The 21664-nt window shown below is 41.3% G+C and overlaps 1 long non-coding RNA gene across 4 annotated transcripts; it reads left to right on the top strand.

Moving 5' to 3' along the window:
* The first annotated feature begins 123 nt into the window (after positions 1–123).
* LOC140510020 (uncharacterized) lies at positions 124–14404 on the top strand. 4 transcript variants are annotated; one of them, XR_011969048.1, is made up of 4 exons: positions 124–280; positions 5679–5831; positions 11711–11870; positions 14184–14404. It is a non-coding gene; the product is annotated as an uncharacterized lncRNA (long non-coding RNA). The 4 variants fall into 4 exon arrangements; XR_011969049.1 differs by having other exon boundaries at positions 14181–14404; XR_011969050.1 differs by lacking the exon at positions 11711–11870.
* The last annotated feature ends 7260 nt before the right edge of the window (positions 14405–21664 follow it).

Here is a 21664-nt window from a genome sequence, read left to right as displayed (position 1 = left end):
ATCCATAAGAGATACCTGAAAGCCCAAGGTTCCACAGCGGGTAAGTGGAGGAGCCAGACTTGGAACCCAGAGCCAGTGGGCAGAGGGGCGCGCCCCTCCAGCGCATCAGCCCCTCCTCGAGACCCATCCGCGGCCCACTGGTTTGCTTCCCCTCGTGTCCCACCTTCGGGAACCCCCATAACGGCCACTCCAGACGCCCCTTGCTGTCTAGACTTCTCTCCACATTGGAACAACAATCCGTGCTTTCCAGAGACGCGTGTTAAATCAAAAAGAAACCCGGGTAAATGGCCGTAAGAAGATACAAAATGTGTACAAATTAGTAATTATTTCTGGGGTGCAGGAGTGGGCGGCGCTAATAACTGGGGGTGGGTCTCTGGATAGAGCCTTCTGACCTTTACTCCCATCTGATCCAAAGGTCTGTGGGGACCTCCACAGGCTTGATCCTTCCTCCCAAGTCCGGAGCTCTGTCCAGCACAGGGGTTCTTATACTTTTCTTTGTCACATTCTTTGGCAGTCTGCTAAAGGCTATGGGACCCTTCTCAGAACAGCTAAAACCAAAGACGTAAGATTACAAAGGAAATCAATTACGTCAAAATACAGACATCACAATATTTTTAACAAACAAATCCAGAACTACAGATTAAGAACCCCTGGTCTACACTGCAGCAGACACTCAGAGAAACGAAAACTTTTTGATCATCTAGTTGCCCTGCTAGGCTTTGAGTCAACTTCAGACCTCCAGGAACTTCTAAGAAATGAAGCAATGTACCCTGCCACTAATTCAGCAACGCAACGTACTTTTATAAGCATTTACTATGTGCAAGGAATGATTCTAGGCTCTGGGATGCAAGGACTCAGAATAGTCCCTGCCCCAGGGACTTCGATTCCATCCTGTGGGATCCCACATGTCCTAGAGAAGCTAACACAGGTACATGTAAAGTTATATGAAGACATTACAAGTGGCAGACTAATAAAGGTCAATCAGCAAACACTAAGGGGGACTAAGGGGCGTCTTAATCCCAAACTCTGCTTTGAAGAAAGATGTGGAATTGAAGACGTGTAAGACAGGAGGCTAGGGATGGAATTTCAGGTCTAGCGAACAACTGGCAGGCCAGTTTGACTGTAAAGGGGGGGGGAGGGAGGGAAGGAGGGAGGGAGGGAGGGAGGGAGGGAGAGAGAAGGAGGGAGGGAGGGAGAGAGAGAGAGCAATCTATTCCCAGACTCAGGACCCATTGACATCAACCTCTACATCCAGCATACTAGCTTCTCCATTTCATGGGGCAATGACATCAGAAAGCATCTTGTCAAGCTTCCCCATGATCTCGAGGATAAAATCTGGAGACAAAAAAGAAATTCCAAGTTGTGTGGAAGAGAGTTTTGGAGAGAAAAGATAGGGATGGGGAGGGACAAGTAGGACAAAGGGGAAAAGTTGGAAGGGAACTTTAGAGCCTAGGATGGAAGCTGAGTATATATATGTATACATATATATAGACATATACATATATGCACACACATACATATAATGTGCACACATACATATAATGTGCGCACATACATATAATGTGCGCACATACATATAGATACATACGCAGAGTCATTACAAAATTCATCAATTGCTACTTTTTGATTGCTTTCCCACAACCACTTAAAAGTTTTTTGTCTCGTTTGGACTGAGTGCTGAATGGAGTGATCCTGTTTGCTCCCACAGTGGACACAATAGCCCTCTCCAAATATTCAAATATTTAACAGGAGAAAACCAGCCTGGTGCTGAGGAATCATAACGTTAATATAACCATTCAAATTCCATCTCAAGGCTGTGTTTCTTCTCACACATATTTTAGCAGTTTATTTTAAAACAAAGTTCTTTTTCTGCTCCTGTTAGGCTTGCAAATTCTCATTCATAACAGTTGCAGTGTCCCCCACTCATCGATAATTAATAGCATTCTCTTCCTTTGCTCAGACACACTTTTCTCCCCTTTGTTCATTAGATGCTCCTGTTGGAAAGGGTCTGAAACAAACAGTGTTCTTTACAGAAGGAAAATCTGCCAGGAATAGATCATTTTACTGCCTTACTCAAAAGCCTTCAGTGGCTGAATAAAGTTTAAACTAATCCTGACCTTCAAAATAAAATGATTAGCTTATCCAATTAGTACATTAGGGAGACTACTCTGAAGAAAGCCTGTGGAGTGAGAATTTAAATACAGGAACAACTGCTTTGTTCGTTTTAAAAACACTGATCCTGTGACTGCAGCGGTATAAAGGAAACTCTACATGAGTAAGTTTTCTCTGTCAATGTAGATTACCACCTGCTCTGCAATGTTTTGTTTTAGAGGAGCTTTGTTGTTGTTGTTTTTTGTGGGGGCGTCAAAGAGGTCCTGAGAGAGATACTACAGCTGAGAGTTGCTCAGAATCCCAAATGCCAGCCTTAAACCCAGGTCTTCCTGAGTCCAACTCCCTATCCAATACACTAGGCTGAATGCTTGCCAAACAGGATATACAGAGTAAAAATGCAGTGATTGGAATGGAGGAGAGTAAAAAATGGGGGCATCAGGAAAAGCTCCTCAAAGGATGTATCTCTTGAACTGAGCCTTGAATGTAGGAGGGCAGGGGTACTCTTTTGGTTTCAAAGAGGTGAAGGCAAGGAGTGAGATCATTCTCTGCATAAGTCACAGCCTTTTCAAAGTCCTGGGGGTGGGACATGTTATGTCATATACAGGGAACAGTTTGGCTGGATCATACAATGTAGGAGTAATTTGTAATCAGCTTGGAGCTTAATGGTGAGAGGCTTTAAATGCTCATAAAGAAGAAGTTTCAGAGAAATGTTCTATCATTTTGGCAGCTTTGTGGAGGAGAGGAAAGAGGAAGAGAGAGAGAGAGAGAGAGAGAGAGAGAGAGAGAGAGAGAGAGAGAGGAAGGGAGGGAGGGGGAGAGAGAGAGAGTGATTGAGACAGAGAGACAGAGACAGAGACAGAGATACAGAGAAAGACACAGACACACAGAGACAGAGAGACAGAGATGGACAGAGAGACAGAGATTGAGAGAGAGACAGAGACAGAGAGAGACAGTCTGTCTGTGTTCATCCTTCATTTTTGAAGACCATGACATCAGAGAAATGATGACATGACTTGCACTTGACTTTGTTTTGAGTGAGGAAGGGCTGTGCAAGGTCACCAACCTCACTTTCTCCTCCTGAGCCATCTGGGTCCAGTGACCAGATTTTAATCAGGATGACTAGAGATGACCCAAGATGCAATGGGAGACCTTGGCCTTTTTGGGCTGGTACTCACTAAGAGGGAGGTAATGCTCATTGAGTGAAGAGGCCTCTCTAAGAGGTAGTCAGGGAATAGCCTTTTAATGAAAAAAAGAAAAAAATAACTAAATCAACAGAAATTAGAGATAGCCACTCTAAGCCAGCCATTAAGTGGAGCTTGGGCAGGGACCTATTGTTCAGCCCATGGGCTTCAGAGTGCACTGAGTTTAAGGTTTTGGGAACAGGAAGGAAGGCAGGAAGGCAGAAAGGAAGGCAGGAAGGCAGGAAGGAAGGCAGGAAGGCAGGACATCTAACCAGTAAACCCCAAAGCCCCAAAGGAAGGGGAGAGGGAGTTGGAAGTGGAGAGGGAGACAAAAGAGAGAGGATGAGCTGGGTTACCCAGCTAGCTGGGTCCCCACTCAGGTAGGTCTGTCTACTCACAGTCTGTGTTTGTCCTTTGTTTTCGAAGATGACCATGACATCGGAGAAATGATAACATGACTTGCACTTGACTTTATTTTGAGTGAGGGAGGGCTGTGCAAGACCACAACCTCAGTTTCCCCTCCTCCAGAGAAACAGGAGAGAGACAGAAACAGAACGACGAGAGAAACAGAGACAGAGAGAAGAGAGACAGAAAGATGGGAGAGGGAGAGAGAGAGAGAGACAAAGACAGAGACAGAAGACAGACAGACTAGATGCAGGATTAGGAAGACATTGCAATAGTCTCAGGAGAAGGGTGGTGGGCTTGGTGGTGGCTGTATGAATGGAGAGAAGGGGTAATCTACAAGAAGTCTTGTGGAGGGAGAATCCATAAAATTTAGCAGCTGAATGACTACAAAGGGGAGGGAGAGTAAGGAATTGAGGATTCTGAGGTTGCAAACTTGTCTCATAGCCTTGACTCGTTTCTCTGTGTGTGTGCGTAAGTGAGAACAGAGATGCTTCTGAAACAGAATACACTTCTGTTCACTGAGTTGGCTTTGCTTTTTTTTTTTTCAGTTATCTCTTTGCTCTGGGAGCTTTCTGGCTCTTACAAGACAAACTTCATTCCTTCTGTAGGAGTAATTCCAAGAACTTCTGTGAGGAAAATTGGTTCCAAAGCCTCTCCTAGTCTGGCATAAAATGCTAGATAGATCTATTTTCCATTTGTCAACTATCTGAACTGCCATCTGCTCAAAGGGAGCTCTGCATATCTCTTTCTTTTCTCCCAGAATCTTTGAAAGCACCTATATTGGCATGGGGATTCTTATGATTAAAAAATAACATCTTGGACTGTACTAAAATGGGGTTTTATCAGCTTTTTAAAAATCTGTTTTTTCTAGTACTCAACTTATGGGTGCTATGTAAAAGCAGAGAGGGAAGTAACTCTGAGGGACAGCATGTCCCAAAAGTCTTAGTGCAGTTTTAAGTTAATGAGGTATACTATCACTGCAACTGAGAATATTCGTTATTCAGTGTATTTCTGGTCATCTAGCTGTTGGGACCACTTCTAGTGATGGGGGTATTTTTGAATGCCTATCAAACAGCTCTATTTTTTTTAAAAGTTGTATTGAATCAAATTTGACCTCCCTAGTTTTTTTCCCCCCATGAGAGTGGTGGGGTCAGGAGAACTGGATTCAAATCCAGCTTAAGACACTGATCTAGCTGTGTGATCATGAGTAAGTCACTTGTTCTCTCAGAGTCAGTTTTCTTAGCTGGGAACTTTGCTTGTACTACCCACCTCACAAGTAAGAAAGTGTTTTTCAAATTCTAGAGCTTCCTATAACTCTGTTGTAGTTACTGTTACCATCTACGCAGTATTTCACATGGAAAGCCCTTTGGTTATTTGGAAATGGCTGTTATGTCCACTCTGGAAACAAATGGGATCACTTAATGCTGAGCTTGGTTCACACTTGAGACAAGCATTTTCAAAGTGGATGTAGAAAAGCAACAAATAAAGGATAGATGGTGAAATGTGGAATTGCCGTCTGGTCAGCTCCAATCCCAGACTTTGAGTTTCTCTTTTTACTTTTCTCCTTTCGGCTCTTCTCCTTTCCCCTCACCCCCAAACCCTTTCATCTCACTTGGATCTTCCTTATGCCTGAGGTGGGGCAGGGAGGAGCCAGTGAGAAGAGGACCTTTACTGGTGCCATTGTCCCGTGGACAGCCAGCACATGATGTCATCAAGGAACAGGTCTGGGAAGAGGATAGTTAACTATTTCCCTTCACACACAATTCTAGTAAAGTGCAACTTTTTACCGTACTGTCTTGGTGTGGAAGCTATGTAACTTTTTGTTGCCTCAGTTTTCTTATCCGCAAAATGAAGTGAAGGAGTGTTGCCCTGAATCCTACAAACTTGATTTAACCCAGGACATAAATGAGTCTGTGACACTAACTCAACGTGCATGGTATTTGTTATAAGTGGGTTTTTGATCTCTTCTTTTTGCCATAGTGTCTGAGCATAGGAGGATGTAAGTGACAGCAAAGCAGACTTGCAGATGAGCCCTCTAACTCTATCCAGTGATTCCAGTGATGTGAGTGTCTTGTCCTTGCTGGTGCCTCATAAACAGAAGTATGCAGTTGATCTGGGTAAAGTGACTGCTTGGTAAGTAATCAAATTTATGGAGGTGCAAAGGAAAAAAAAAAACACCTGCCGGGTAGAAGATAACTTGGAAATTCTCTGGGATGCAGTTTGCAGGCTCATTATATTCTCCTCCTGCTCCCAGCCTTCAAGAGAGCCTTGTTGAAAGAGGAGAATATCCAGAAATTCTGACCTAGGAACCCTGCTGAGGCTCCTGTGAGGAGAGGAATGGCTGCTAGGGACTCATTTCTCATTATTTTCTGCCTGCCTGTCAGCAGGATGTGCAATGACCACCCTAGTCCACACCTAGTTCCTTGAAACCCTTTTCTTGTCTTCTTCCCTGGGGAATGGGATTAGAGAAGTCACAAATTAGCCCAGAGTCCTGGTGCTTGGGAGCACTCATAGGAGGTAGGGACATAGTGAGTAAATGAACTGAATTTACCCCATTCATGTTTCCCCTTCATGAGGTCTTGGACTTCTGCCCTTTGTGTTTCATCGACATTTTGCCATCTGGGAGCCCTGGGTTGAGTGGTAGCACAGGGAGGTGGAGAGAATGTGCTGTACTTGGAGACCTGGTTCAAATTCCATCTCAAACACTTCCTAGCTGTGTGACCTTGGGTAAATTACCCACCCACTTTGAGACTCAGTTTCCTCATCTATAAAATGATCAGGTGGGACTTGAAAACCTCTAAGCTCCCTTCTGGCTTGAAACCAATGATCCTATGATTTTAGAACATATTCACTGCTCACAGGAATCCTTTTCTGGCCTGCTAAAAAATCTGTCTTCAGTCAATTTATGCATCCCTTGCCAGTCTGCCAATATAGAGTAAATGCCTACTCTGCACCAGGCACTCTGTTGAGCACTGGAGATACAAAGAAAGGCTAAAAGCCATTCCTGCCCTTAAGGAGCTCACGATCTAATAATCTAATATCCAAGTAGGGATTAACATGGGTAAAATCATCATCTTGGCCATGGCCATTGATTCTTTTGTGCAATTAGCTTGTTTGCTATCTTCCAACCTTGCTGGTCTGGTTCTCAGATGACAGGGACACATCACTGGGTTAGACACAGATTTGTATCATTTCCTGTCTTGGTTTACTTGAAGTGGAGCAACCATCCTCTTCATTTTCTGCTCCTTCTCATTCTCCTCTTCCTCCCTTATACTCCTCTTTCCCCCTCTTCTCTTCAAGCACTTAATGACTTGCAAAAGGACTTATTGTTGGAATATTCCCTGAGAAGAACCTGGCTACATGGCAGCTAGTGCCCAGTGTCTTGGCATTCATAAAAGCAGGGGCAGCAAGGTAGCTCAGTGGCTAAGGTACTAGGGCTAGAGTCAGGAAGACTTGAGTTCAAATTTGGCCTTGAACATATTCTAGCTGTGTGACCCTGGGAAGGTCATTTAACCCCTGTTTGCCTTCTCAATCTATTGGAGATGGAAATAGCAAACCACTTCCTCCCAAAAAAACAAACAAAGAAACCCCGGTATTGGCCTGCCATGGTCCATGACTTAACACCAGCATTCACAAAAGCCCATTTCATAAACTATTTTAGTTTAGAAGTGGGCACAAGTGCTTTTTCTCCCTCACATTCTTATATAACAGATGGAATGCCTCTGGGAGTCTCTCTTTGACCTCTAAGATGCTTTGGAGCAGAGCAGGAGTCTGAGAAACTTGCCATTTAATCCTACTCTAGATCCTTGTACCTCTGATGAGGACTCTTTGAGACCTAGTTAAAGATGCTAAATTACAGATTCCCACATGGAGTGACCATGACTGAAGGAAAGAGAAGAAGCTGTGAAAGAGGAGCTTGGCCAGAGGAGAGAATTCAGAGTCCCTCGTTTACTGCCATGGAAGAAGCCAAGCTTGTTTGCTCCAACAGCCTTTGTTTCTCCGTGAAAATGTAGTCAAAACAAATACTCAGAGAAAGCATAACAATTAGATGAAATATATAATCCTGTTGGGGGCAGGTTGTTAAATGTTTGATAATCAGGTCTCAAAATTGTACATGTGACCATTTTAATTTTAAACTGCACAATTAGCATTTTCTCTATCACTTTCTCATCTATATAGTGTAGTCCAAACAGCGCTGGTTTCTAAGTCCAGAGGCACAATTTGATTCTAGCCTTTATATTTGTTAGCTCAGTTATGGGCAAATCATTAAACCCCCTGAACTCCAGTTTCTTCTTATAAGGAACAAGGAGAGCATGACTTCACAGCTTGATATCATTGGACTCCTGACCAGGAGGCAGGGTACCTAAATTCATATCCTGCCTTGATGCTTACTGAGTGTGTGATCTTGGCCAAGTCCCTTGTGTTTTTGAATCTCCTTTTCCTCACTGATTGGGGTGGACTAGATTGACTCTGGGGATTACCTACAACTTTAGATTCATGACCCTATGAGGCTACTTGGACTTTAATTTTTGGAGCTGATCTGAGGACAAGAACACATGAATTATTCTTAAAAAAGAAAAAGGTAGTGGAACCTAATGCCTAGGTATGAACTTGACATCACAAGGACCCAAGTTCAAGTGCCAGCTCCCACATATTGGGTTCGCAAGGAGGCTTTTCCTCATTTTATCATATTCACCACAAGAGGTCACTGTTGCCCCCTTCTCTACAAAGTCATTACCACAAGGGAAAGAAAATATGTCCAGTTTTTAAGGAAATTCTCTGGTGCCACATTTTCTACACTTAGCCTACCAGAAAATTGTCTCTGGGAGCTCAGGACTAGAAATATTATTGCTATCAAGTTATCAAGTCCTGGTGAAGAGAGAAGCTGTCATGTATGAGTAATGGAGAATCGTCATTGCTATTTAGCTGCTACGGGATCTTGGGCAGTGTGACCTTGGTCAAGTCAGTGGCTTCCCTGAGATTCAGCCTGCTTGTGGGCAAAACAAGGGGCCAGTTCTAGATGGATGCCGCGAAGGTCCTTCGTGCTCCAACATTCTGGCCAGATGTTCTTAAAAAATGTGGAGTGTTAGAAAAAATACAAATCTGGTGAGAAGGACAAAGGAAAGAAAACCTTTCAGTGAATCAAGTGAATAAACGATGGGCTTTAGAATGAGAGAGTGGAATGTGGTTGGAAATAATGTCAGCAGGAGCTCCCAGCTCTGATTTTGGAGTGCCTTGGGATGCCCTGAATGATTGGTGCTGTGGGATAATGCAAAAAGCCCTGGATCCCTAAGGGGTTTGTCAACTCTTATGAGCAGGGACAAATTACTTAACTTTCTCTCAGCCTCAGTTGCATTATCTGTAAAATGAAGTGATTGGATGATATGGCATCATTTGTCCCTTCCAGCCCTACAAACTATATGGGCTATATAGACTATACTATATATGCTGTCATACTACACTACAGAGACTATACTATATACACATATGTACATACAAATGTACACATTTATACACACACTGTCCCCCTTCTATATGCACTATATACACTATGTGCTTTCTATACTATATGTACCATATATACTATACCATATACTCTCATACTATATGCTTCATATATTATATGTCTGCATAGACTGTACTAAATAGACTATAATAAATGTTCTCAATTTCTGGAAGCCACAGCTGTTATTTTTATAGATACCTGCCCTGTTTGGCTTTCAGGTCTTGGGTCTGCCTCTTGACTTGGGTAAATCATTGCTTTCTCTGGTCTCAAGTTTCTCAATCAGTAAAAGGAAGGAGCTGGTATATCAGTAAGTACCCTGGCATACACAGCAGGGTCTGCTGTACAGGTTTTTAGACCTGCTTTTCTAAAAGGAAAACAACTTTTGAGGAAAACAACTTGAAACAGAAAATATAAGCAAAGAAATAAAGACCCACAGATGGGGCTTCTGTCTGACCGTAAGTAATACATACATCACAGATCAACAGACAGATCCAAGTGTCTGACCATTACATACATACATACATAGTTACCAGAGGGAGAAGCACCAGTATCTGGGTTTTCAAATTGGGGAGTGGGGGGGGCTCCTTAATGGCTCCCCAGAGTCTTGTCTGGCCAAACAGTAAGCCCCAAAGTGAAACCTCGCCTCAGGGTACATATACACTTTTCAGAGCTGGAGGGCATCACTATGAAGCCTTGTGAACCAGTGCCTCATCAGCCATTAACAAAAGGAAGGTGTGCCTTCCTACAAAACAAATCTCCCCTAATCAAGCTTCCCTTAATGGGCTTCACCTGAGGCCTATTAATGGGTGGGGAAGATCTTTACCCCTCCCCCCCAACCATTAACCTTACATTAACATTACAGCTGGGCAGTATGACCTCTAAGGGCTGCCTCTAAAGCCCTTCATTTATTCACTTGATTCACTGAAACGTCTTCTTTCCTTTGTACTTCTTACCAGATTTGTATTTTTCTAACACTCCACTTTTTTTTTTTAAAAACATCTGCCCAGAATGTTTGAGTACAAGGGACCTTTGGGCCTGTCCATCTAGATGCCTTTAGAAAGGGCAAAATCTTGTCACAAAATTAACCAAGGATGGGAGCAGAGGCCTCCCAAGGTTGGAAGTTACAGGCTGATTGAAAGACTGGCCACTCAGAAGCTCCCTATTCCCAGGGGCCAGAGGATCTTTTGGTCTCTGTCATGTTGGGATGTGAAACTGGTTTGTTTGCCTGAGCTAGGCAATGACATAGTCTTTATTTTCTTGAGAGATCAATAGACAGGTCCTGAAATGATTAAGGAGAGGAAAGTTCTTAACAGAAAAGGATATGTCCTCTGTCATTAAAAAAGGATGGAGAGGATAGAAGACATGGGGTGATTGTTTGAATTTTAGACTTTAAAAATAATAGTGCTTTTTTTAAAGAAAGAGAATCTGATGAAATTATTTTATTCCCAGTGATTAAGCAGCTCATTTACTTAAAAGTTTCTGTGAAAATGGAATAAAAATAATGGATTTTTTTCTTTCAATTTTATTGTCTTCACATATCTCTGAGCATTTACGAAGAGAGTATCTCAAATATAATCAAGTCAAACCCCTTTTCTGGCTGAAATCCAAGGGTAGCTGATTCTCCCGTTCTGTTCTTGTATGTTTGCCTCTTGGCAACATAATGATGATCGTGCCTAGACAAGGCCAATACAATCCCTCAAAATATAAACTCAGATCAAAGAAAAGCAATTTTATCTCCCTCATGCGAAACAAAAACAAAAAACCTAAAACAAAAATCTATCTGCATTGCCTAATGTCTTTAATTCCTCTATAATAATCAGTTTGTCATAGAAGCCTGAGTCTCAGATATGATCACATAGCTAGAGATAAAAGGCTGATTTTAATCCAGGTCCTCCTGAAAACAAGCTCAGGGCTCTTTCTCCTACATAGTAATGTGTCTGTAAGAAGTAGATGGGTTACGGGAATCTTTTACTGGCAAGACTAAAGGGTAGCATAGGATACTGGATAAAGGGCAAGCTTGGAATCAAATTAAATCTCTCCTCCACCCACATACATAGACACACATATAAATAAAATATGTATCTATAGAATCATTTCTGAGTCACTTAATTTTTCAGAGCCCTAGGCCACTAAGACTCTTAATTACTGAGGTACTGCCACCTACATCCATAGATTGAGTTTCTATGAGCAACTTCCACACCCCAATGAAATCAGGTCTCCCCTCAAATTGAGATCTATGTAGGATGACATAGGATACATGTCCTAAGTAGAATGGATCTCTGTTATTCTATTTAGGACTACTATGCCAAGTTATTTCTCTGAGATTAAGGTTTTTGCTTATTTCTTTCAACTGTTTGGCAGATTTTAGTTTCTTGAAGACAGCTATGGTGACACTTTCATCTTTGCAATACTAGCACCTGGCACAGTGCCTCCAACATAGTTGTCACTTACTAAATGTTTGCTGCTAGAATGAATCATCATTCTCACTTTCCCCTTCCTCACACAGGAACTATCTGAAAAATGTGAAGTTATGGGGGGCAGTGTGAATGTCCCCTTCAGCTTGTACCCTGGTGCATAACTCTGTCTCATTTAGACAGGCACAAGAAGCACTCAGATGTGATTCTGAAGGTCTCAGGTGCTTGTAACATTCTGTGCAGCATTCTGTGGTAAGTGCTGGCCCTGCAACCTGTAGGGAAGGTTAATAATTGCGTATTTTCACATTCCTCAGTGATCATCTGAGACAGCTCAGAAGACGTGGGCTCTTTGGACAATAGATCCACATAGACTTTGCCTCTTTCTGTGTGCCATCAGAGAACCAGATGGATACCCAAATGTCCCATCACCCTTACTAGCCATAGGTTATTAGAGCCACAGTTCATTGGTTGGATCTTAGAAGCTATAGTTTTACACTTTGTGCAGCATTGAGACCACCTAGGGTTGACTTGGACAAATAACCAAAATGTTTAGCTGCCCAATCAGTTTCTTTTAATGTTTTTTGATTTTGTTTTTTTTTCTTCTATGTTGTCTTTCAGTTCTGTGTATTTGTATCCTAATCTCTTGCTTCTTTGGTGAGACTTACCATTACAGATTTAAGTTTTTCCATTCTGCTCATTATTTTCACTGTGCAGGACATATATTCTACTCCCATAAATCTCATTTCTCTTAAACCATTTCAGAAACAGCATGTTGTGTGGTCCCATGTTCTCCTCAAATTCTACAGGGTCCTTGGTCTCATTGAGTGTTGGATCATTTCCCTTTGTTTTGTAGTATTTATTCATAGATGCCTGAACTTGTTTACTAGATCTGGAAGCTATATTTCCTCCTGTTGTTGCTATTTTTTCCTATTGACTTATCTGTTTATGTTTGAGATCTGTGAGATTTTTCACTTCCAGGAATCTTTGGTATTTTCAGTCTCTGCATCCCACCTCCCCAACCCCTATCATTTTTCTTATCATTCTCTTCTGACTCCCTCTACTCTGATTGTGGTTTCCTTGAGAGTCCCATTGCTAAACGTCTCAGTCTCCTTCCATAGTTCACTAGCCTAGGTCTCTGTTCCAACTCTGGTCAGAACTGACCTCAACTGGATGCCATGTCTTCCCTCAGGCTTGGTGGAATAGTGAGTGCACATCTTCTTATATGCACAAGAGTCCTGTCCTGCTGGCCTGTCCCACTCCTTCTGTTCTTTAGTTCTCTGGCCTGACTCCAGTAATTCAGAACCTGCCTTTTCTGTAATGTCAGAGGCTCTTTTCCCGGGCACCTGCAGAGATTGCTTTTGGCAGAACTTGCTTCTCTGAGTTGGAGTTCCTGGGTTTCAGCCTCTAGAAGGCTTTTGCCCATGGAGATGTGTGGCCACGCTGGCTGTTGACACCTGAGCAAACGTTAGCAGCCTAGAGCCTGGAACTGGGCCCTCTACCACACTAGAAAGAGAGAGGGAGGAGTAGGGTGTAGGGCTGAAAGCCTGTGCCACATCTTTGGGTCTGCCGGTGTAATCTCTGTCGTGTTAGACAATTTGATAGGTGTGATGTAGTAGCTCAGAGTTGTTTTTAACTTTAATCAGTAGTGATTTAGAGCATTTTTTCATGTGACTATTGATAGCTTTGATTTCTTCTGAAGCCTGTCTATTCATATCCTTTGACCATTTATCAACTGGGGAATTTGGGTCAGTACCTTATATATTTAAGAAATGAAGCCTTTATCAGAGAAATTTGCAGTAATTTTCCTCCAGTTTCCTATTTTCCTTTTAATTTTGGCTGCATTGGTTTTATTTGTGCAAAACCTTTTAAATTTCACATATCCAAAGTTATCCATCTAATTCCCATGATCCTCTCTATTTTTTGTTTGGTCAGAAACTTTCTTTATCCATATATCTGACAAGCAAATTTTTTTCCTGCTCTCATAATTTACTTATGATATCATTCTTTATTTTTAAATCATTTATCCATTTTGTCCTTATCTTAGCATATGGTGTGAGATGTTGGTTTATTCCTAGCTTTGGCCAAACTGCTTTCTAGTTTTCCCAGAAATTTTTGACAAATGGTGAGTTCTTGCCCTCAAAGCTTGCATCTTTGGGTTTATCAAACAGTAGATTACTGGGTCATTTACCACTATGGCTCTAATCTATTCTTCTGATCCTTCATTCTATGTCTTAGCCAATTCCATATTGTTAATAATTATCACTTTATAGCATAGTTTATAATTTGGTACTACTAAGCCACCTTCCTTCACATACTAAAAAATTTATTCCCTTGATGTTCTCAATATTGTATTTTGGCACTTTTTTCTAGCTCCGCAAAATCATTCTTTAACAATTTAATTGGTATGCCAATACATAAGTAAATTAATATAGATATGTCATTTTTGTTATACCGACTCAGCCTGCATGTGTGAAAAGTGTTTTGTGATTTATTTTTATTATGTTTATTTGTGTGAAAAAGTGTTTCATAATTATGCTCACATAATTCCTGGGTTTGTCTCAGCAGGTAGAGAAAAGGGGAATTCTTAAAGCTGTGATGAGCCCTTTGAAATGCCCAACTACCCTAGCTCAAGAGCCATCATCTTTGGAGAGATCCTCATCCCCAGTATGCTCACCAAGAAGTCCTTGGCACAAGCCCTTCTGGGATTTAGGTCCAGTTCAAAATCTGTGCTAGAAAATTAGTTTAAAGAAATAAGAAAAATAATAAATTAAAATATTCTTTGAGAGTAATACATGTGTGTTTCTCCTAAACTTTGCTCATCAATAATGACTATAAGTTTAATTTAACTTTTTTGGATACAACCTCAATTTTGAAACCTAGGAGCATAAGCTAAGCTTGTTTCTTCATAAATATCTTATGGGGGGCGGAGCCAAGATGGCGAAGTAGAAAGACGCACATACACATAGCTCCGAACACACAAACCACAGAACGGCTAGAGGGGACCAAGCCAGGGCGAATTCTGCACCCAGAGACCACGGAGTATTGGAGCGAGGGAGATTCCTGCTCCTGAGAGACCTGCGGACCTCTCGCGGGGGGTTCTTCGCGCCGCAGACTGGGCGCCGGGACAGGGAGCGGAGTGCGGCCCTGCCGCGGCCTCAACACTGAGGGGAGGAGATCCGAGAGGGCTACGGGGACGGGATCTCCAGTGGCCACGCAGGTCCCCCCACCCACAGAGGGACCTGCAAACCTCTCGCAAAAGGTCCGTCGCGCTGCAGACACGGAGCCCAGCCCAGACCTGTGGCGGTGGCGGCCGCGGATCCAAGAGGCACAGATCTGAGAGGGCTCCGGAGGCGGGATCTTCAGAGGTGGCACGGGCCCCCCCACCAACAGGTGACTGACGGGGGTGGGTGAGAGAATCTCTTTGGCGGGTTGAGAGGGGAGTGGGGTGCCCCCAAGGCTCGGGCCCCCCTGGGAGGTGGGGGCTGAGAGGCGGCTGCGGACAGGGGCTCCCCAAACGGGCAGGAGCCTGGATCCATTGTGGAAGGTCTGTGCATAAACCCCCTGAGGGAACTGGGCCTGAGAGGCGGCCCTGCCCCGACCTGACCACCTGAACTTAATTCTCACACTGAATAGCAGCCCTGCCCCCGCCAAAAATCCTAAGGCAGGAAGCAGCATTTGAATCTCAGTCCCCAAACGCTGGCTGGGAGGACCAGGAGGCGAGGTGGGTGTGAGGAGAACATTCAGAGGTCAGGCCACTGGTTGGAGAAAATGCCAAGAAAAGGGAAAAGAAATAAAACTATTGAAGGGTACTTTATCGGAGAAAAGACACTTCCTCCCTTCCTTTCTGATGGGGAGGAACAATGCTTGCCATCAGGCAAAGACACAGAAATCGAGGATTCTGTGTTCCAGCCCACCCAATGGGCTCGGGCCATGGAAGAGCTCAAGAGGAATTTTGAAAATCAAGTTAGAGAGGTGGAGGAAAGACTGGGAAGGGAAATGAGAGGGATGAGGGAGAAGCATGAAAAGCAGATCAGCTCCCTGCTAAAGGAGAACCAAAAAAATCTTGAAGAAATTGGCACCTTGAGAACTAGCCTAACTCAGCTGGCAAGGGAGGTGGAAGGGGCCAATGAGGAGAAGAATCCTTTCAAAAGCAGAATTAACCAAATGGAAAAGGAGATTCAAAAGCTCACTGAAGAAAATAGATCTTTCAAAACTGGAATGGTACGGATGGACGCTAAGGACTTTTCCAGAAAGACAGATATCTCAGAACATATCGCGCAGATTCGAAAAATGGAAGATAATGTGAAATATCTTATTGGAAAAACAACTGACCTGGAAAATAGAATCAGGAGAGACAATGTAAAAATTCTGGGGCTACCTGAAAACCATGACCAAAAGAAGAGCCTAGACATCATCTTCCATGAAATTATCAAGGAAAACTGCCCTAAGATTCTAGAACCAGAAGGCAAAATAAATATTCAAGGAATCCACAGAACACCGCATGAAAGAGATCCAAAAAGAGAAACTCCTAGGAACACTGTGGCCAAATTCCAGAATTCCCAGGTGAAAGAGAAAATATTGCAAGCAGCTAGAAAGAAACAATTCAAGTATTGTGGAAATACAATCAGGATAGCACAAGATCTGGCACCCTCTACATTGAGGGATAGAAGGGAATGAAATAGGATATTCCAGAAGTCAAAGGAACTAGGACTGAAGCCAAGAATCACCTACCCAGCAAAACTGAGTATAATACTTTAGGAGAAAAAATGGTCTTTCAATGAAATAGAAGACTTTCAAATTTTCCTGATGAAAAGACCAGAGCTGGAAAGAAAATTTGATTTTCTAACACAAGAATGAAGAGAACCATGAAAAGGCGAACAGCAAAGAGAAATCATAAGGGACTTACTAAAGTTGAACTGTTTACATTCCTACATGGAAAGACAATATTTATAACTCTTGAAACATTTCAGTATCTGGGTACTGGGTGGGAGTACACACACACACACACGCACACACGCACACATACATAGAGACAGAGTGCACAGAGTGAATTGAAGAGGATGGGATCATATATTAAAAAAAAAAATGAAATCAAGCAGTGAGAGAGAAATATTGGGAGGAGAAAGGGAGAAGTTATATGGGGCAAATTATCTCTCATAAAAGAGGGAAGCAAAAGACATATTAGTGGTGGGATAAAGAGGGGAGGCAAGAGAAAAACATGAGGTCTACTCTCATCACATTCCACTAAAAGAAAGAATATAATGCACACTCATTTTGATAGGAAAACCTATCTCATAATACAGGGGAGTGGGGGACAGGGGCACAAGCAGGGTGGGGGGGAGGATGGAGGGGAGGGCATGGGGAGGAGAATGCAATATGAGGTCGACACTCATGGGGAGGGAAAGGACCATAAGAAAATAGAAGTAAAGGGGGACAGGATAGGATGGAGGGAAATATAATTAGTCCTATACAACACAACTAGTATGGAAATCATTTGCAAAACTAAACAGATATGGCCTATATTGAATTGCCTGTCTTTCAAGGGGAAGGGGTGGAGAGGGAGGGAGCTAAGGAGGTTAGAACTCAAAGTGTTAGGACCAAATGTAATGTTCTAACCACTAGGTAACAAGAAATACAGGTTAAGGGGTCAAGAAAGCTATCTGGTCCTACAGGACAAAAGAGAAGACGGAGACAAGGGCAGGGAGGGAGGATAGAGGAGAGAGCAGATAGGTCACAAGGGCAATTAGAAAGCTCAGGTTTGGGGGGGGGGCAGGGGATAAAAGGGGAGAAAATTTGTAACCCAAAATTGTGTGAAAATAAATGTTAAAAATTAATAAAAAAAAAAAAATCTTATGATCATAAAACCAGGCACCTCATGCTACGCACTTTGTTACCTCTAGTAGAGCAGGTTAATAGACATTTCTGTCTTTTGGAATGCTTATTCCCCATGAGTGAGCAAATGAAGGTTTCTCACAGATTTGTGAGGGAAGAAATGTAACACAGATGGCGTTACTTGATATCTCGTGGAAATTTTCTTTGCATTGTTTATGATGGGTCTTTTGACTCTACCATAATATATGATGTCTCCATTTTTCCCCTTTAGTTTCAGCATAAGGTACCCAAAGCAAGGAGAAGAGGAAAAATAATTAGCACACTAAAAGTGATCCTGTTAGCTTTACTTGAAATGCTTTCTGATCCCCTTCTGCAATGAGAAATGGCACAATGTAAAAAGAGAGATGATTTTGGAGAAGTACTTTTGCCAATTAAGTGATATGCTTATATTTTGTATAGAAAGATTATCTCTGGAGGAGTTTAAAACCCTTGCATTAGGGTGGTGAACCAGTCATTATGATTAGGGGCATAAAAAAAACAAAACAACTGAGAAGATGGAACTCACAGAGGCAATCTTGGATTGGCGAAAAGGGAGAAGGGGATAAGCATTTATATGATGACTTCTATGTTCTGTGCTTCTGGGCACTGTGCTAGGCTCTTTTTACAAATATTATCTCATTTGATCCTCAGAACAACCCTGGGAGTTACGTACTTTTATGATCCCCATTTTACAATTGAGGAAACTAAGACAAACAGAGGTTAAGTGACTTGCCCAGGGTCACACAGCTAAGTGTGTGAGGCTAGATTTGAACCCGGGTCTTTTTGACTCCATGCTCTGTGCACTGTACTGCTAGTGGTTTGGTAGGAGCCTTAAGCTGAGAAGCTAAAGACCTGGGTTCTAGTCTTGCTTCTGACACTAGTTCAGTGACCATTCGACTTTACAAGATGCCAAGGTTGAGGAGACCTAAGAGATCTTTAATTGATGTCCTTCTCTACCCCATTTTACAAATGAGGAAGCTGAGGCCGCGGAGTTTAAATGACTGACTCCAAGTCAGTATAGCTAGTCAGTGGCTAAACAGAGATCAGATTTAGAGGGGCAGCCACAACTAGAGCTGAACAAGTGGAGCTTTGTCTCAGAGGACCAAAATGAAGAAGGTACTGAGAACATTAACTCTTCTTCCCCAGGCAGAACCAACCAGATCCATCACCTAGCATTCCAGAGAAAATGATAAATCCTAAACAGAAGCACTCAGTCATTACTCATTTACTTGCTACTAAAACTTTATAAATCACTAACCTCATCTTTAAAATTGCCATTTGGGGCTTTTATATCATACATTTCTGGATCTACCCCACCCCTTCACACCTTGAGGTCATTCTTTTGGCAGCTAAGCAAAATCACTATTACAGTGAGTGACAACATGAAAGAGTCTGCTCCAGCTGTCTCCCACCTTTCAAGTATCTGCTTACTGAGACCAATTAGAGCTTTGGTAATTACTCAGGATTCAGCTTCCTCTTCATTTGCATTATTGTGGATACAGTTCCTCTGGCTCTCATCATTTCACACAGCATCCATTCATCTCTCCCGGTATTTTCTAAATATTTCTTGTAACTCTGAACAATTATATTCCATTATATTCATGTGTGACAATTTATCCAGCCAATACCCAAGATGCCCACTTTGTTCCCAGTTCTTTGGTAACACACACACACACACACATACATACACACACACACACACACACACCCCTCCTATGAATATTTTGCTATATATTTGAGCTTTTTAATCTCCTTGATATACATATAGGTTGGCATGAGTATGCCATATATATGAGTATGTATACTCATATATACATATATGTATACATATATAGAAATACATATACACATATATACATATACATATGTATATACACATGTATATACATAATACAAATCCATGTAAATATATATACATATATATATATACAGATATTTATACACAAATATACATATATATTTTGTATACATACACAAAATTATATATGTGCATGTATAATATGCCTATATATGTATATGTGTGTATATATCTCTATATACTACATATACATATTTGTGTATGTTGTGTGTGTGTGTGTGTGTGTGTGTGTGTGTGTGTGTATGTATAATGTTGGTGTTATGCCAGGAATATGTGGCTAGTTCGGCATTAGGAAAGCAATTAACATAGTAATGTATTAAAAATAGAAGTGTCCCAAACCACATAATCATAGGGATGTAGGAAAAAAACTTAAAAAAACCCCCACCAGTTTATACAAAGCAGAAAATGACTCTTTTTAATATGATTAAAGTATCTAAAATTAAAAGCTAGTGTTATAATCAGTTTGAAAACTGACAAATGTAGAAGTAAAGCAAGGATTTCCTCTTTCCTTTCTGTTATTTGGCATAGTTTTAGAAATGCAAAAAGACAATAGAAATAATGCTATAAATATAGGTAAAAATAATTCTTATTTGCTGATCACAATGGCTTTCTTAGAACATACTAGAAAATCAGCAAAAACTAATTGAAATAATAGCTTCACTATGGCAGTAGGACACAAAATAAACCTATAATTTACAAAATATCTATATGACAGCAAAATCTGCAAAGGATTAATAGAAAAGAGAACTCCCATTCAAAACAATTTCAAAATACATTAAATATCTGGAAATCAATTTACCAGGGCAAACATAAGACCTTTATAGGTAGAAACAATTAAAAATTGCTATTTATAGAATGACTCAACTGCCTGGAAGGACAGTTAGTGTTCATGGTTGCAATTTACAGATTGCTGCTAAATTTATTTACAGATTAAGTACTATCCTTATTAAACTAAAAAGGGGGTACTTTGTAGAGTTAGACAAAATAATTTATTTGTAGCATCCAAAGGAGTATCATTGCAAGAGAAGAAGTAAAAAAAAAAAATAAGAATAAATGAATAATACTTCCTGATCTCTAATTATACTATGGAGCAGTAATCATCAAAATGTTTGGTACTGGTTAAAAACCAGAAAAGTAGGTCAGGAAAAGACATTAGATAACTATGAAAAAAATACATGAACTCCAGTATATAGTATTTTATAAACTTCAGAGCAAAAGTTATTTGGGAAAGAACTCTGTTTTTAATAAAAACTATTAGGACAACTGGAAAGCAGTTTGACACAAGTTAGATTTCACTACAGACTTATATCATATACCACAGTGAGCTCAGAATGGATATCTGATTGAATATTTAACTTTGTACCATAGAAAAAGTAACAGGAAACCATAAAAGGCAGCTTTCATGTATTGGTAATGGGAGAGTTCTTAACCAAACCAAGAGACAGAGATGATGGTAAAAAGATAAAAATATATTAATTTATCCTTAAAAAATTTGCATAAACAAAATCACTGCAACTAAGATAAGTGGTTAACTATGAAAAATCTTTGCACTGAGTGTCTCTGGTACTCTGGTAAGGGTTTTATATCCAAAAACATAGAGAACTAACAAAATATTTAAGACCAAAAGCTATTTCCCAATGCATAGATCTTTAAGAGACATGAATAAACAATTCTCAAACTGGAAAGCCTAAAACATTAAAGTGCTCCAAATAAAAATAACTGGGAAGTTTCACCTCATCTAGCAAATTAGATAAGGTGAAAAAAGTTGATCTTAGAGGGATTATGGAAAGAGAGGTATGTTTATAAACTATTGGTGCAATCAGTTCATTCTCAAAAGCAATTTGAAATGTTGCTAAGGAAGTGACTAAAAAGTCTTTACTTTTGACTTAGAGGCCATGGCTAGGCGCACACACACTCTATGGGACTCAGTGATTAAAAGTCACAGGGTTTGGGCTTTATGAAGTTCTGGACTTTGCCTGTGCCTGTTTTATATGTTCTTGGGTCGTTGGGTTATTTTTTCTGGATACTGAATTCTGTATTCAAGGATTTCACAGGCAGCTCAGGCCAGGGACCTGCAAGCTCACAGCTTGTCCAAGCAGTTTAATCTAAGACAAAGTCTAATGGCTGCCCTCCTAGTCATCTTTGCAAATCTCTGAGCCCAGTCTGAGTCTAGCCAACAGAACTGTGGCTTTGTCCCCTGGTTGGAGCTCCAGTAGACTGTTGCTGGTTCCTGCCTCTTAAACTAGCTCTTATTCTGAGCTTGCCCTGGTTATTCTGGTGCAGACCTTAGTATAGTCTTAATAAAAGGATTTGTTCA

Source organism: Notamacropus eugenii, chromosome 6 (genome assembly GCF_028372415.1).
Source record: "Notamacropus eugenii isolate mMacEug1 chromosome 6, mMacEug1.pri_v2, whole genome shotgun sequence".
Taxonomy (NCBI): domain Eukaryota; kingdom Metazoa; phylum Chordata; class Mammalia; order Diprotodontia; family Macropodidae; genus Notamacropus; species Notamacropus eugenii.
Note: the sequence above shows the minus strand (reverse complement) of the source record. Positions and strands in the feature narration are given on the sequence as shown.